Source organism: Pteropus medius, unplaced genomic scaffold (genome assembly GCF_902729225.1).
Source record: "Pteropus medius unplaced genomic scaffold, Ma_sr-lr_union100, whole genome shotgun sequence".
Lineage (NCBI taxonomy): Eukaryota > Metazoa > Chordata > Mammalia > Chiroptera > Pteropodidae > Pteropus > Pteropus medius.
This window is the reverse complement of record NW_024352840.1, coordinates 55,397-68,942: the sequence shown is the minus strand read 5'-3', so window position 1 is coordinate 68,942 and position 13,546 is coordinate 55,397. Positions and strand designations below refer to the sequence as shown.

Sequence of the window (13,546 nt, the reverse complement as noted above, 5' to 3'; positions counted from 1 at the left end):
TCCAGTCCCATGCTATGATGCATATCATGATGCTAAAGCTTTGGCTTATTGTAGCCTCTCCCTGCAATAAATGATAGATTTAGAAACCTTGTCATTTTGGGTCCTGTGAATCCTCTTTAACGATCTAAACTTGTTTGACTACCACCATTAACACAGTTATAGAAAAGTATATAATTATATGTAATTCTGTGCACATCTATTTGAGACCTATGGGGAGGATGGTTATGATGGGATAACTGCAAAACTACTTCTTTTTTCTGACTCAGCAGCAGGAGTATGCTCCTGAATTAGAATAAAATCCCAATTTCCCAGTTTTCAGAGAAGATTTTCTCTCTGAACTCAGGGTGAGAACTGAAAATATCAATTATGTCCATCCATTCAGTATAACTGAAAGTATCCTGACCAAGTGGCTAAATTTGAATGTCATGTCAGTTTTCTGGTTCAACTGACACTGCCTCTGCAGACATTGGTACAGTATACTTTCTTCTCTCTTTCTATACATCTCAACTTATATCTTCCTTGGGTCTTATATATCTATCTTCTTTATCACCCTCAATTTGTCCAAAGCCCTGTTGCAACTGATTGTGCTTTCCAGCATGTGGGTGCTGGCTCAGTGAACCAAGTCTGTTCCTTTCCCAGAGATCCAATTCATCTGCACCTAGGCCAGCTCTCAGAGGTCCCATTCTCAAATTATTAATGGTTGTCCTTTTTCAACAGGTGTATCTCTCTGTTTAGCTGGGTCTGTTCTTTCAGGAGATGGCTATAAAGTGTCCAATTCTTTTTGCTGCTTTCTCACATCCTGAAGTGTATGGGTATACTGACTGATGGGGTTCAAGGCAGGTAACCCAAAATGTGCCACTTTAGCATACTGATTACTTTGAATTAAAGTTACTTGAGAAATGGCAAGTACAGGAAGGACACTTTGACACCCCCTCCCCACCGTCCTCCTCCTTGGAAATCAGAACTGGAATCTCCCATGTGTGACAGGCACCCTCCTGGGTACCCAGGAAGTAGAGAGACATTTTATCACCAGAGATAGAAACTCGGAGCCCAGAAGGCTATGCAAACAAACTCTACTTAGTTTCTTTACTAATTAGTACTGAAGACTAACTTTCTTTGTCTTGTCAGTTCTTCACAAACTTATTCTTTGTCTAAAAACAATATATATATATATATATATATATATATATATATATATATATATATATATATATATATATATAAACAGCCTGCTCTAGTCATTTCTGAGGCCCCATATCTGAGATCTCCATACATATGAAATTAAATGTTTTTTCCCCTCCTGTCTGTCTTATGTCCATTTAATTGTTTAGACCAGCCAGAAGAACCTAGAAGGGTAGAGGAAAAAAATTTTCTCCCTAACATGGTCTTGGATATTTATTTTCTATAGAAAAAAATCCTCATCTCCTAACCTGGTACAATTAACTTTTTATATTCCTAGTGTGTAGACTCTTCAAGTTAGGCATTCCTTGTCTGAAGACTTGCATAGCACCATTTACAGTGTGCACATCAGACAGCTTTTCTAGTGATGGTGCATTAGAAAGCAAAAGGAGACTATTAAATCAAAGGACTCAATAAGATTAAGTTTTATATAAAAGTTCTTATTTCAGCAGTTATTGAATTATTATTTTTTTTATGTGAAAGCATTTTATTTTATTTATCTCTATTTGAAAGTTCTTATTTTGCAGAACGGAAAGCCATTTCCTTATACATTCATTCCATTTCTCAATGGCTTCCACAGATTTTATCAAATTCATGTTTCAGAGTAACTCCAGGTGTATTAGTAGAGTAGCACACTGTAACTTACTTAAGCAGATGGGGCAAAGGTCTAAAGGCCCATGGTCTGGTTTTTCCAGGTGACTAGAGCCTTGCATTAGTCTTGCCAGTCAGTGGTAGTGTCAGAGTCCAAACTTGTGTCCAATTTCATAGATTAAACACTTATGGGATCAAAGTAGCAAAATACTTGTGATTTCAGGAAAATAATAGTTATTAACAACTGAATAGGCACTTGAAGATATTTTCTCAAGTTTTTTCGCGTCGTACTCATAATATAAAAATAAAAACCAGTGCCATATCTGGCAAAGCTGACTATTTCTGTGCCATCTAGCAAAGAGCCTTGTTCAAAGACAAAATTCCAGGACTCTCTTGGATAAAGACCAATCATTGCTATACTTATGATACAGAAGACATTTGCATGTTTCTTTGTTTTTATGAACTTAGGGATTCCCCCCATATGAATTTGTAGGTTTTATGTGTGGTCATTGAATCTAAATGAATATTAAGTTGCAGAAACAGGAAATTGTTCTGGAAGTTTTACTGTCAAGCCATAGCAAAATGCTTCACAGTAGCTCTTGAGCTCTTTAATATATCTTTCTCCAATAATTCTGGTGTTCTGAAGAGTCCCAGTGGACTCTATATAAACATTACATTGTTCACAGAGATTATTGACAAACTATTTGAAGTTTTTGGGAGGAGTGCTCAGAATGGGAGGTGATCCGATCTGATTGTGAATGCAAGGTAACGGGTCCAAAGAGATTGCTCTCTAACTGAAAATCTTTATTTATCAGTGATTCCCCGCCATCGAAATTCTTATACTACAACTTAAATACTGAAATTTTTGAGATGAGGGCTGTTTGTAGTGTCTAATCTTCCATTCAGTGTTCCTATGAAAAGTTTTGTTTTTGTTCCAAATTTTTATTGTGATAAAAATACACATAACATAAAATTTACCATCTTAACCAATTTAAGTGTGTAGTTCAGTGATATTAAGTATATTCATATTGTTGTACAACCATCAGCACCATCCACCTCCAGAACTCTTTTCATCTTATAGAACCTGAAACTACGTACCCATTAAAGAGAGTTTTCAACCTTCAGATTTGAGAGACTGAATATATGAATGGACAATGGCCAGATCATACATATAAATAGAGCTCTGACCCCCAACCTGCAACAACCAGTCCAGGAAATCAACTCATTATCTATAGTAACCAGCCCAGGAAGCCAGTCTCTTACTTATTAATCACACTTACAGGAATTCAGACCACTATCTCTATATAATCATGGAGTGCATGCCTGAAGCCTTCCCTTTTTCCCCACTATAAAGCTTTCCTACTCCTCTTCCTGCTTTTCAGTCTTTGCCAAAACTCAAGTGACAGTGACTGACTCCCTTGCTATAGTAGTCTCTGAATAAATAGCCTTTGAGTATTCTCATTTGGTTGGTATTCATTCATTTCCAGTTTAAATAGGTTAAACAGTTGCTCTACCACAAGGTTTATAAGGACCAGCATATTGAACCTGTTCATAGAAGGGTACCTTCACTGCCGCTAGGCTCAAGGCGGCCCATCCACCACCAGATTACTTTTTTTTAAATCAAGATGTTATCTTCAAACATCCATTAGATTTCCTCCAGGGCCTACATATGGAAGTGAGCCAGAAAAAACAGAAAGAGGGAAATAGAAATAAAGGAAGAAAAGTTATGTGAGAGACAGAGGAAAGAAGAGAGGGAGGGAGTGAGAGAGGAAGGAATCTGTTGGATCTTGGATAGTGTTTTTTTAGTAAAATTAGACAACCAGTTTGCCTTCTGAATTAGAACACTGCCTAGATGTCAAAATTTTTAGTAACAGAACATTAACTTTTAGATATAAATTCTAAACTCTGCCTTGAAAAATGAAAAGTTAATATGATGCACATTTAGTTTTTTTTCTAGGCTGGCAAGTAAACTTCAATTATATTTTTAGTACATTAGAATTGGTAAGAGTTTTTCTTATGTCACAGCTTAGAAACTGATTGTTCCTGTTTGAAAAAAAAAATTTAAAGCCTCAAAACCAATCTACCAACTACATGGAAAAATCTCCTTATATAATTTTCAATAAGAAAACCCTGCTTGGGGTGAAATTTCAATTAAGAGATTAAAATAAAACAAAATTATCCCAAACTCATTAATACAGTGATGAAAATTGGATTGCAGAAAGTTCCTTTCTCACTATTAGAATATGATGATAAAATGGATTTAGGAATCAATGCACCCTTTGATAATGTTGCTTCATAATTTAAAAATTGTATATAATCTGTTCAATTTTTTTTTCCTTTTAAACACTTCCCTATGAGAAAATGGGAGAAATGATGAGGTAATTGACCATGTACAACACTTACTTCCCATCCAAATTAATGACAATAATGGAAAATCAAGACCAAAACATCATTTATAATTAAAACCATGTTGGGAGCAAATATGCCAAATACAATGCATTTTAGTCCCAGCTGAAAGAGGATATTGGGAGCGGACACATAAGGGTGTTGAGAAAATTCAGCAGAATTTATTTTGAGAGACCCTGCCAGGCATCTTCAATATTGGAGTGTCTGAAGCTGTTTGACTTATAATAGGGCTTCTTTCCCAAGCACACATCAATAGTGAAAGCAGCATAGCAGGTAAAACCACATGGCTGATCAGTACTGCTTTGCGAAGACTGAAAACAAAACTAGTTTATTCCAATAAACCAGAGATGAATTTTCTTTGAAAAATATATGTCCACTAACAAAATGAGATTCTATTACCTACATTCATCTACTCTTTGGTTAAAGAGAGACTCTTTAAGTAGGATGTCAACATCAGAAAATATAAATCAAATTGCTAGATCTTGGCTACCTAATATTCTTAAACTATAGCTAAAATTAAAAGAATGACAAAACCAAATATCGATAGGGTTGTCAGAAATCATAACTCTCTTACTTTATTGGTGGGGGTGTGAAATGGTACAATCATTTCAGAAAAAGTTCTGGCAGTTTGTTATAAAACTAACTATACATGCATCATCTGACACAACACTTCTCTCAGTTACTTAGCAAGAGAAATGAAAGCATGTTCACAATAAGATATGAAAATTATTCACAGTAATTTTATCCATAACTGAAATCGAGGGTCCTGATTTAATGAACGATTGATAGAAGACGTGGCCCCAGCACTCAATTCTGTTTCTTCACAGCATGCCCCGTGAGCCTCAGCAATTTTGCTTACATTTATTAACCCTCAAGGCAGCAAGAAACAATGGCCAGGCCCTGACTAGTTATCAAAAGGTGCAGGTTTCCTTAAGCTGAAGACAACATCATGCCTTAAGTTCTGTTTCAGCTCCTGAGCTCTAAAGTGGAAAGATCCCCTGGCCATAGCTTCATGAAACCAGATTATGGGATGCTGAAGCTGACCTCAAGACCTGAAATCATGATTTACTTCCCTTTCCTCACTCTTGACCAATCAGCTTCACCCACAAATCCAAACCCCTTACTCATGATGACTTATGATTTTTGCTCTAGAAAGCCTCTTATTTGTAAGCCATCAGGGAGCCAGGTAATTTGGAGCACAAGCTCACCCCCACTCTCCATATTGGAGCTAATCCTAATAAACGAATTCCTTTTCCTCTACGAACTCCTGTTCATACATTTCTTTTGGTCTGTGTACTTGGGCAGACAAACTCTTGTACAGCTGAATAATACAGCCGAAACTGTAAACATCCTAGGTGTCCATAAACTGGAGAATGGACAAACCGTGGAGATTAAGCCATATTCCCCTTCTTGGTACAGAGAGGGAGACACCCTTACAAATGGAGATTTCCCTTATAGATGTAAATGTCTCTTACAAAAGGGTGACATCTACACCTCTACTTGGTTTTAGAACTTCTCCCTTGTCTGTTGCTCTTTAAAAATAACCAGTTCAAAATGACCCTTATGCCAAAGAGGCATATTTTAGGGTGGCAAATTCTGCTCCCCTTTGAAAGCAACTGGTAATTTATGAAAATAAATTTAATAAGAAAGGTAATAGCATTGTAAACTTAAAACTAAATTAAAAGCATAAATCAGTAATAGCAAATCTTTTATTAAAAACTGAAAACTCAGTGATATTTAAGGTATACTAGGGAAAACTACATGTAATTTAGTACCAAAGGACAACAATGAGTCTACTCATAGAGAGAGGATGATACAAAAATTAGTATTCTTAAAGAAGAGACTAGGACAAATGAAAATTTTCCTTTTAATTACAAAGATATAATGGAAAAACTTTCTTATAATGAAGAAAAATATAAATATGCACAAATGAAAGTCTCAATACTTAGATTATTTAATAAACATTAAACTACACCCCAAACCTATATTATGAAGTTATGCAAATCCAAAATTAAACAGTGAATACTATAATCACACAGAGAGAATCATGTTAACCAAAGGAAGAACAGAAAAAAGGCTGCATTTACCGTGAAGGGGTTCAGAACAAGTCTCCCCAGAATGTGTCACTTTGGCACTTGGACTATTTTGAGCTGAAGACAATCAAGCATTAAAATGATTCAGAAAAGCTTTTACCTCTCCCTTTACTGCCTAAAATAATTTAGATAGAGGGCCTGGTCCAGGAAGAGAACTATCACCAGAGATAACTACAAAAAGTATAGACTAGGTATGGTAAGCTGGGGACAAACTCAGCAGGGCCTGGAGATCAAATTCCTCTCTGTCCCATGGTCTCTGCAGGGCAAGGCAAACTTTTATTTACCAAACATGTGCTGTTCTCATTGCCCTGTAAACTTCCTTCCTCCATCCCCTACCCTCTTCTCCTTAGCTCTGGATAGCATACAAGCCTCAACTGTCTGACTGCATGGAGGTTTCACATTCTTATAGAGCTCCTATATGTATGTAATTAAATTTGTTTTTCTCCTGTTAATCTGTCTTATGTTAATTTGATTATTAGAACAGCCAAAGAATCTAGAAAGGTAGAAGGAACTATTTCCTCTCAACAACTGTAATTTTCTCTTCTACAACTGTAACTTCTAAATGCCAGTGGAGTAATTTCTACAGCAGAGTCAAAACAAGAAAGCTTTTTTCAGGAAATTCTATTCTAAATTATCTTTCACACATTAAAGGAAATAGAAAATAATCTTGAATTGGGAGTATTCACGAAGAGCTAATTTTTAAAGACACAGAATTAAAATAAAATGAACATCAATTATGTAGATAAAAAGAATGGCTAACAATTTAAACAAGAATTCATTCCTAATATCTGGAATCTAAGGATACCAAACAGGAAGCATATGTCCCAATTCTTTTTAAAAAATCTGCATGATACTGCTGGTTGGACTACAAATTGGTACAGCCACTGTGGAAAACAGTATGGAGGTTTCTCAAAAAAATTAGAATTGATCTACCATATGATCCAGCAATCCCTCTGCTGGGTGTTTACCCCAAAGACTTGAAAACCCATATCCGAAAAGATATTTGCACACCAATGTTCATAGAAGCATTATTCACAGTGGCCAGGACATGGAAGCAACCAAAGTGTCCTACGATAGATGACTGGCTAAAGAAGCTGTGGTACATATATACAATGGAATATTACTCAACTATAAGAAGAGATGAAATACTGCCATTTGTGACAACCTGGATGGACCTTGAGATAAGCATGCTAAGTGAAATAAGTCAGACAGAAAAAGTTGAAAATCACATGATATCACGTGTATGTGGGATATAAACCTAAAAGCAACAAATGAACAGGACAAACAAACAGAGACTCATGAACATGGACTATAGACTAGTGGTTACCAGAGGACTATAGACTAGTAGTTTACTAGTGGGGTAAGGGGAGGGGGGGGGAAGTGGGCAAGGTAAAGGGGTCAAATATAGGGTTTAGGGAAAGGGTGAAGTGGGTAAAGGGGATCAAATATATGGTAGCTGAAGGAAACTGGACTTTGGGTGGTAAACACACAATAGAATATACAGATATCAAATGATAATATATACCTGAAATTATATAATTGTATTAATCAATGTTACCCCAATAAACTTTATTAAAAAAAACTGTGTGATATAAAAATACAAAAATCAAAATTCGCAAAATGTAGAGCACATCGATAGAAAACAAAACAAAAGAAACTTAAAATCACAAAATAAAATAAATGGGCCTTTCAAAAGCAAGACCAGTCATATTAGTTTTAACAGTAAACTCAAAGGGGATACAATTTATGTATAAAAATATAACTCTCAAGGTCAAGGAAAACAAACCAAAAAACTAAAAAGGCAAACCTGTGTTTTCTCAGTAATTGCCTTGAAAGAACTGACTATAAATGAAAACAATAAAGACATACCATGCCAATGAAACAAAAAGATATGCTACTAATATCAAGATGATTTCAAGGTAGAATTTATTAAGTTGGATGATGAACTCATTTTATGATGACAAAGGGTACCATATGCATTTAACATCACATTTATAAAATAAAGTACCTATAAACACAAGAAGAAATTGACAGAAACATTAAATTTTTATGATTTTTACACCAATATCTCAATTCTTGATAAATCATTAAGTCAAATAAAACGAGATTATAAAGACCTAAGTAATTTTAAAAATAACTTTATGCATAAGATTTATGTTTAAAATCAGTGCCCTACGAAATTAGGATTATTTTTCAGACACCAAAGAGATATATACAGAAACAAATGACCATGTCATATGTCTAAAGACAACTGCAATGAATTCTAAAAATGTAAATATGATGCAGATAAAACCCTGTGGTCACAATGGACTAAAAAATTCAACAATCATGAATAGAAGAAACAAACCTAAGAAACATGATCCTAAATAAATAAGTTAAAATGTCAAAACTTCCATTGAAGAATGTTCTAAAAATAGTGGGAATAAGGACACATACATTAATATCTAAGAGGATGTTGATCTTTATAGAAAAGAATGTTAAACCACTAAGTACTCCCAATGACAACAAAGAAACTACAAAAATTAATAAGACTTCATTTTATTTTTATTTTTTTATTTTATTATTTTATTTTATTTTCTAACGCCTACAGCACCTGGTATTCCTAGGTGAAGACTTCATTTTAAAATGTTAGAAAATAATAGAAAGAAATCATAAGAAATGTATTTATGCATATTTAACATATTTAAAAGCAGAAATCTTTTTACAACATACAAAAAAAAGTAGCACTGAAAAATAATTTCCAAGCAGCATGCATAAGCTACCCTAATCAAACTAGCCTGGTCAAAGTAAAGAAGCAAAACTAAACTAGAATTTAGTATTAATTAATTTTAGAAAAGTCTTCAAGTAGCGCTTTGAAGAAATATGTATGGATGGTATGTTTTCTAAACTCTTAATTCTTCAAGGATTAAATTATTTGTCTCCATGAATGAAAACAATTTATCTTAACTATGAAATTCTCAGGTCCCCACATTTTCCCTAGGAAGTCTAAAAGTATGAATTCATTTTCTTCTAGTGCTGAAAAAAAATAGTTTAATGGCAGTTTTATTTTCATTCTTTTCTAAGTAATCTTTTTCGTCTCTCTTCCTGGATGTTATTTAGACTTTTACATTCAACTTTGTAATGTATCCCATTTGACAAAGTTATCTAGATGTAGCTTTCCTTACACTGATTTTACTGGTGTTCAGTGACTGTTCTGATCTTCACCCTCACATCATTTTTATAGTTGTTCAAGAAGCAACTTTTTATCAATTGTAACAGTGATCAATAGGTTATTGTTTCTGTCATTTGTCTCTTCGCTATTTTTCTATTTTGTATTTACATTATCCAATAGCACAACTGTCTCTGTATCTAGTAATCTTTTTGCCTTTTTCTCAACCTTTTAGAACTTCTCAAGCAACTCATGAGTAATAGAGTATTACAATAAAAGCCTGGCTTTACTATTCATTAGTACTGCCTTGGTTCATATTGCCTAATTCATAAATTGCTGTGAAAATTAAATAATACAGTAAATATAAAGCAAAGGGGCTTATCATTGAATAAATGTGAGTATGTACAATATTGCATACTCTATTCTTACTTTTTTCTAAGATAGATTTGCAAACTGCTACTCAATTTTATTTGCTCTACAATATTTTATTTTTAATTTTGTCTTGTTTCATCTAATTATCTACCTTGTCTTTTAGTTAATCTTATTGTCTTTTCATTTGAGCCTGGTGAATCCTGGCTTTCTTACACTTTAGCACATAACATTTGTCTTCTTGTATTCTTTCTGAATATCAAGTAGTTCTGAAATGTTGGTTGGGTCAAGGTGGGCTATTACTTCTAAATGTATGTGCTGTCTTTGAACTTTCAGGATTGTTTCCCTTCTTCAGGAGAGAATACTTAGATACTAAGGACCACTTATCTTTGCTTTGCCCCCCAGAGATGAGATGAATTAGGGAACAAGGAATTTATATTAAATTATTCGAGAAACTCTTCTTCCAGGTAGACTAAGCCACCACTCCTCAGCTTGATTTTATAGCTCCTTTTCTAACAGGAACAGGGAGACAAATTAACAAAAACAAAAATTCTTCTTTACATAGCAGAGTAGTGGTTCTGAATCAGTGGTAATTTTGCCCACTATGGAACATTCATCAATATCTGGAGACATTTTTGGTTGTTTCAACTGGGTGGAGGTGAGTGGTACTGCCATTTAGTGGGTAAGAGCCAGAGATACTATTAAACTTGCTACAACATACAGGAGAACACCCTGCAACAAATAATTATCAGCCCCAAATGTCGGTAGTGCTGAGGATGAGAAACCCTACTCCTGAATCACTGTTCTCTCTCACCTTAATTATTTTAAGGAGAAATTTCAGGGCTTTAGGGTACTTGTGTATGAAGAGAAACTATGACTCCACGTAGATTATTTTTTCCTTAGGAAATTTTCAGCCTTATTGTACAGATTCTGACAACAATTCACAGTCCATTTCAAACTGTCAAGACCTTTTGATCAAACACTTTATTGAAATCTTCAACGGAGACAGGATTTGAGATATCAAAGTTCACTTAATTTTAAATAAAATTTCTGTGATGTATCAGAAAATTAGGCAGGATGTTCTCAAAGAACTGAAATGCCAGTTCAGCTAGAGAAAACATTTCAAAAGTGACAAATAACATTTAAGCTCAGACATGCTTACCTGAAGAAAAAAAGTAATTTCTGAACTTGTTCTTTTTGGACAGCTAAAGTTTGAAAAAGAATAGCTAGCCTTTATCTGCTAAGTAGACTAAAATGAAGGCTTTTTAACCAAGTGAGGAAGAGATAAAACAGGTAAAACTATTAACCGATAACTAAAATAGATTTTCTGAAATCATCTGAGGCAAGTCAAAATAATTGCTGCTTTTAAAAAAATTTCTCTTCCTCTGTTCCCTCAAACATTAGTTAGAATGAATCAGCATTAATTTAAGCAAAGCAAGCCCAGAGGGAGAGAAGGAAAGAATGAAACATTAGAAAAGGGTGAGACTATGATGTCAGAATCTGTATGGCTTTAGAGACAATTAATTTAGTGAAATAAAGTAAATACCAGAATCATGTAGATATAGCTAGAGACAAAAATAAATAAATGACACAATGTGATTTATAAAAAAAAAAAAAATGGGGTGAAAATCGCTTTAGCGGACAGAAATACGTAAAATAGTCATTAACAAGGAAGAATGTAGAATGGATTTTAAGAGTTTATGTTAAGTCAGAATTGGCCATGTATTGGAATATCCAGTATTATAAATGTGTGAAGTCTCCCCAAGTTGATCAAAGGGGGTTTCTACTGCCCTATAAAGAACAATTTGTTTCAGTTGCAAATATATCAAGTATAATTTTAAAAATCAATGAGTTCATAATGTTGCTCAAATAATCCTACTGGTCATCACTAAATGCTGCTAGAGCACAATTTCATTGCTCTGAGAACTGATAAAGGAAATAATCCAAATTTATCCTCTATTTCCCATAAAAATTCTGTAAGTCAAAGGAAGATAAATACTATATGATTTTACTTATATGAGGAATCTAAGGAACAAAAAGAACAAACTAATCAAAAAGAGACTTACAAATATAGTGGACAATTTGGTGACGCACAGAGGGGAGAGGGCTTGGGAGGCTGGGAGAATGGAGTGAAGGGTTAAAGAAGTACAAATTAGTAGCTGATAGATGGTCACGGGGATGGGGAGCACAGCTTAAGGAATGTAGTTAGCATCAATATACTGGCTAGGTGGAAAACGAGAGGAGAGAAGGATCAGTTAGGGGGATCGTTACATAAACTACATAAATGTCTAAACAATGTACTGTATACTTGAAACTAATTAAAATAAATAAATTTTTAAAAACCCTCTATGTCAGAGTAACAGGATTTCAGCCAATAAGTACAAGAAGAACGATATTATAAAACTGCAGTTTTAAAATCAAATGAAATGATGGAAGTAGCCAATAAACGTCAACGGATGCCCAAACCTTTAAAACTGCAGTTTTAAAATCAAATGAAATGATGGAAGTAGCCAATAAATGTCAACGGATGCCCAAACCTTTAGGTAAGGTTGTGATGGAGAAATTTATAATTGGGGCGGGGGTTGGGGGGTAGGTATAACACTGTTATCACGTGAACCAAGATATCAGTCAGTATAACTAATAGACAGACAATCCTACATTATGTGTCTATTAATATGATACAATGGGAAATACAAAGTACCACTTACAAGATATTCTGTCAAAATATTGTTCCTGAATATAATAAAGCCTATAGATAGATCTATCTCAAGTTTACAGGAAATATGGGGGTGGGGATAATATGTAAAATAGAAAGCAAAAGCACTCCATGAGAAAGGAAAAGTCAAATTTAGAATATAGGTCTTTTTACGGAACAAGTGACCTGGTTTATCCAACAAATCAATGGCATTTAAAAACACTGATAGTGTCAAAGAATAAAAGAGACTTTAGAGACCTAGTAACCAAATGTAATGTATGGAATGTACTTGAATTCAAATTTAAAAGAAAAAAGTATTTAAAAATCACCTTTGAGATAATCAGGAAAACTTGAATATTGATTATTAATTGATATTAAGGAATAATCCTTAATTATTTAAGTATGAATGTGCTAGTGCAAACACCCTGATTAGTTAGAGATGCCAAGTGAAAAATTTACAATTGATGCAATGACATGGATGGACCTTGAGATAATCATGCTAAGCGAAGTAAGCCAGACAGAAAAAGATGAAAATCACACAATGTCACTTATACGTGGGATATAAACCTAAAAGCAACAAATGAACAGGACAAACAGAGACTCATGAACAATAGACTAGTGGTTACCAGAGGGTAGGGGGAAGGAGGGAGGTAGATGGAGTCAAAGGGCTCAAATATGTGGTGACAGAAAGAAATCTAACTATGGGAGGTGAACACACAATGTAAATATATATATCTTACTGTTAAAATGTCCAGCTGAAACTTATCGGATTTCGTTAACCAATGTCACCATAAAAAATTAATTAATTAAAAAAAATGTACAGTTGAAATGATAGATCTTTGTTTTGCCTTTAACTTCTCCAAGAAGGTTTTGCTTACACACATATACACACATCATATATATGGGCATTGATTTCCACAAAGTATCACCAGACAACCCGTTAATAGAGAAATATTGTTTGCTCAAAATCATTTCAGTAAGGGAGAACACCATATTGATATAGTCTTAGCAGTGTCTCAGGCTTGAGTGGTTTAAGGAGAGGAATTGAATGGGATTGGGCAAAGT

The 13,546-nt window shown here is 34.3% G+C and overlaps 1 pseudogene; it reads right to left on the bottom strand.

Annotated features, from left to right (window-relative positions):
* Positions 1–13,546, bottom strand: part of LOC120592512 (archaemetzincin-2-like) — a 57,802-nt pseudogene that overhangs the window by 18,191 nt on the left and 26,065 nt on the right.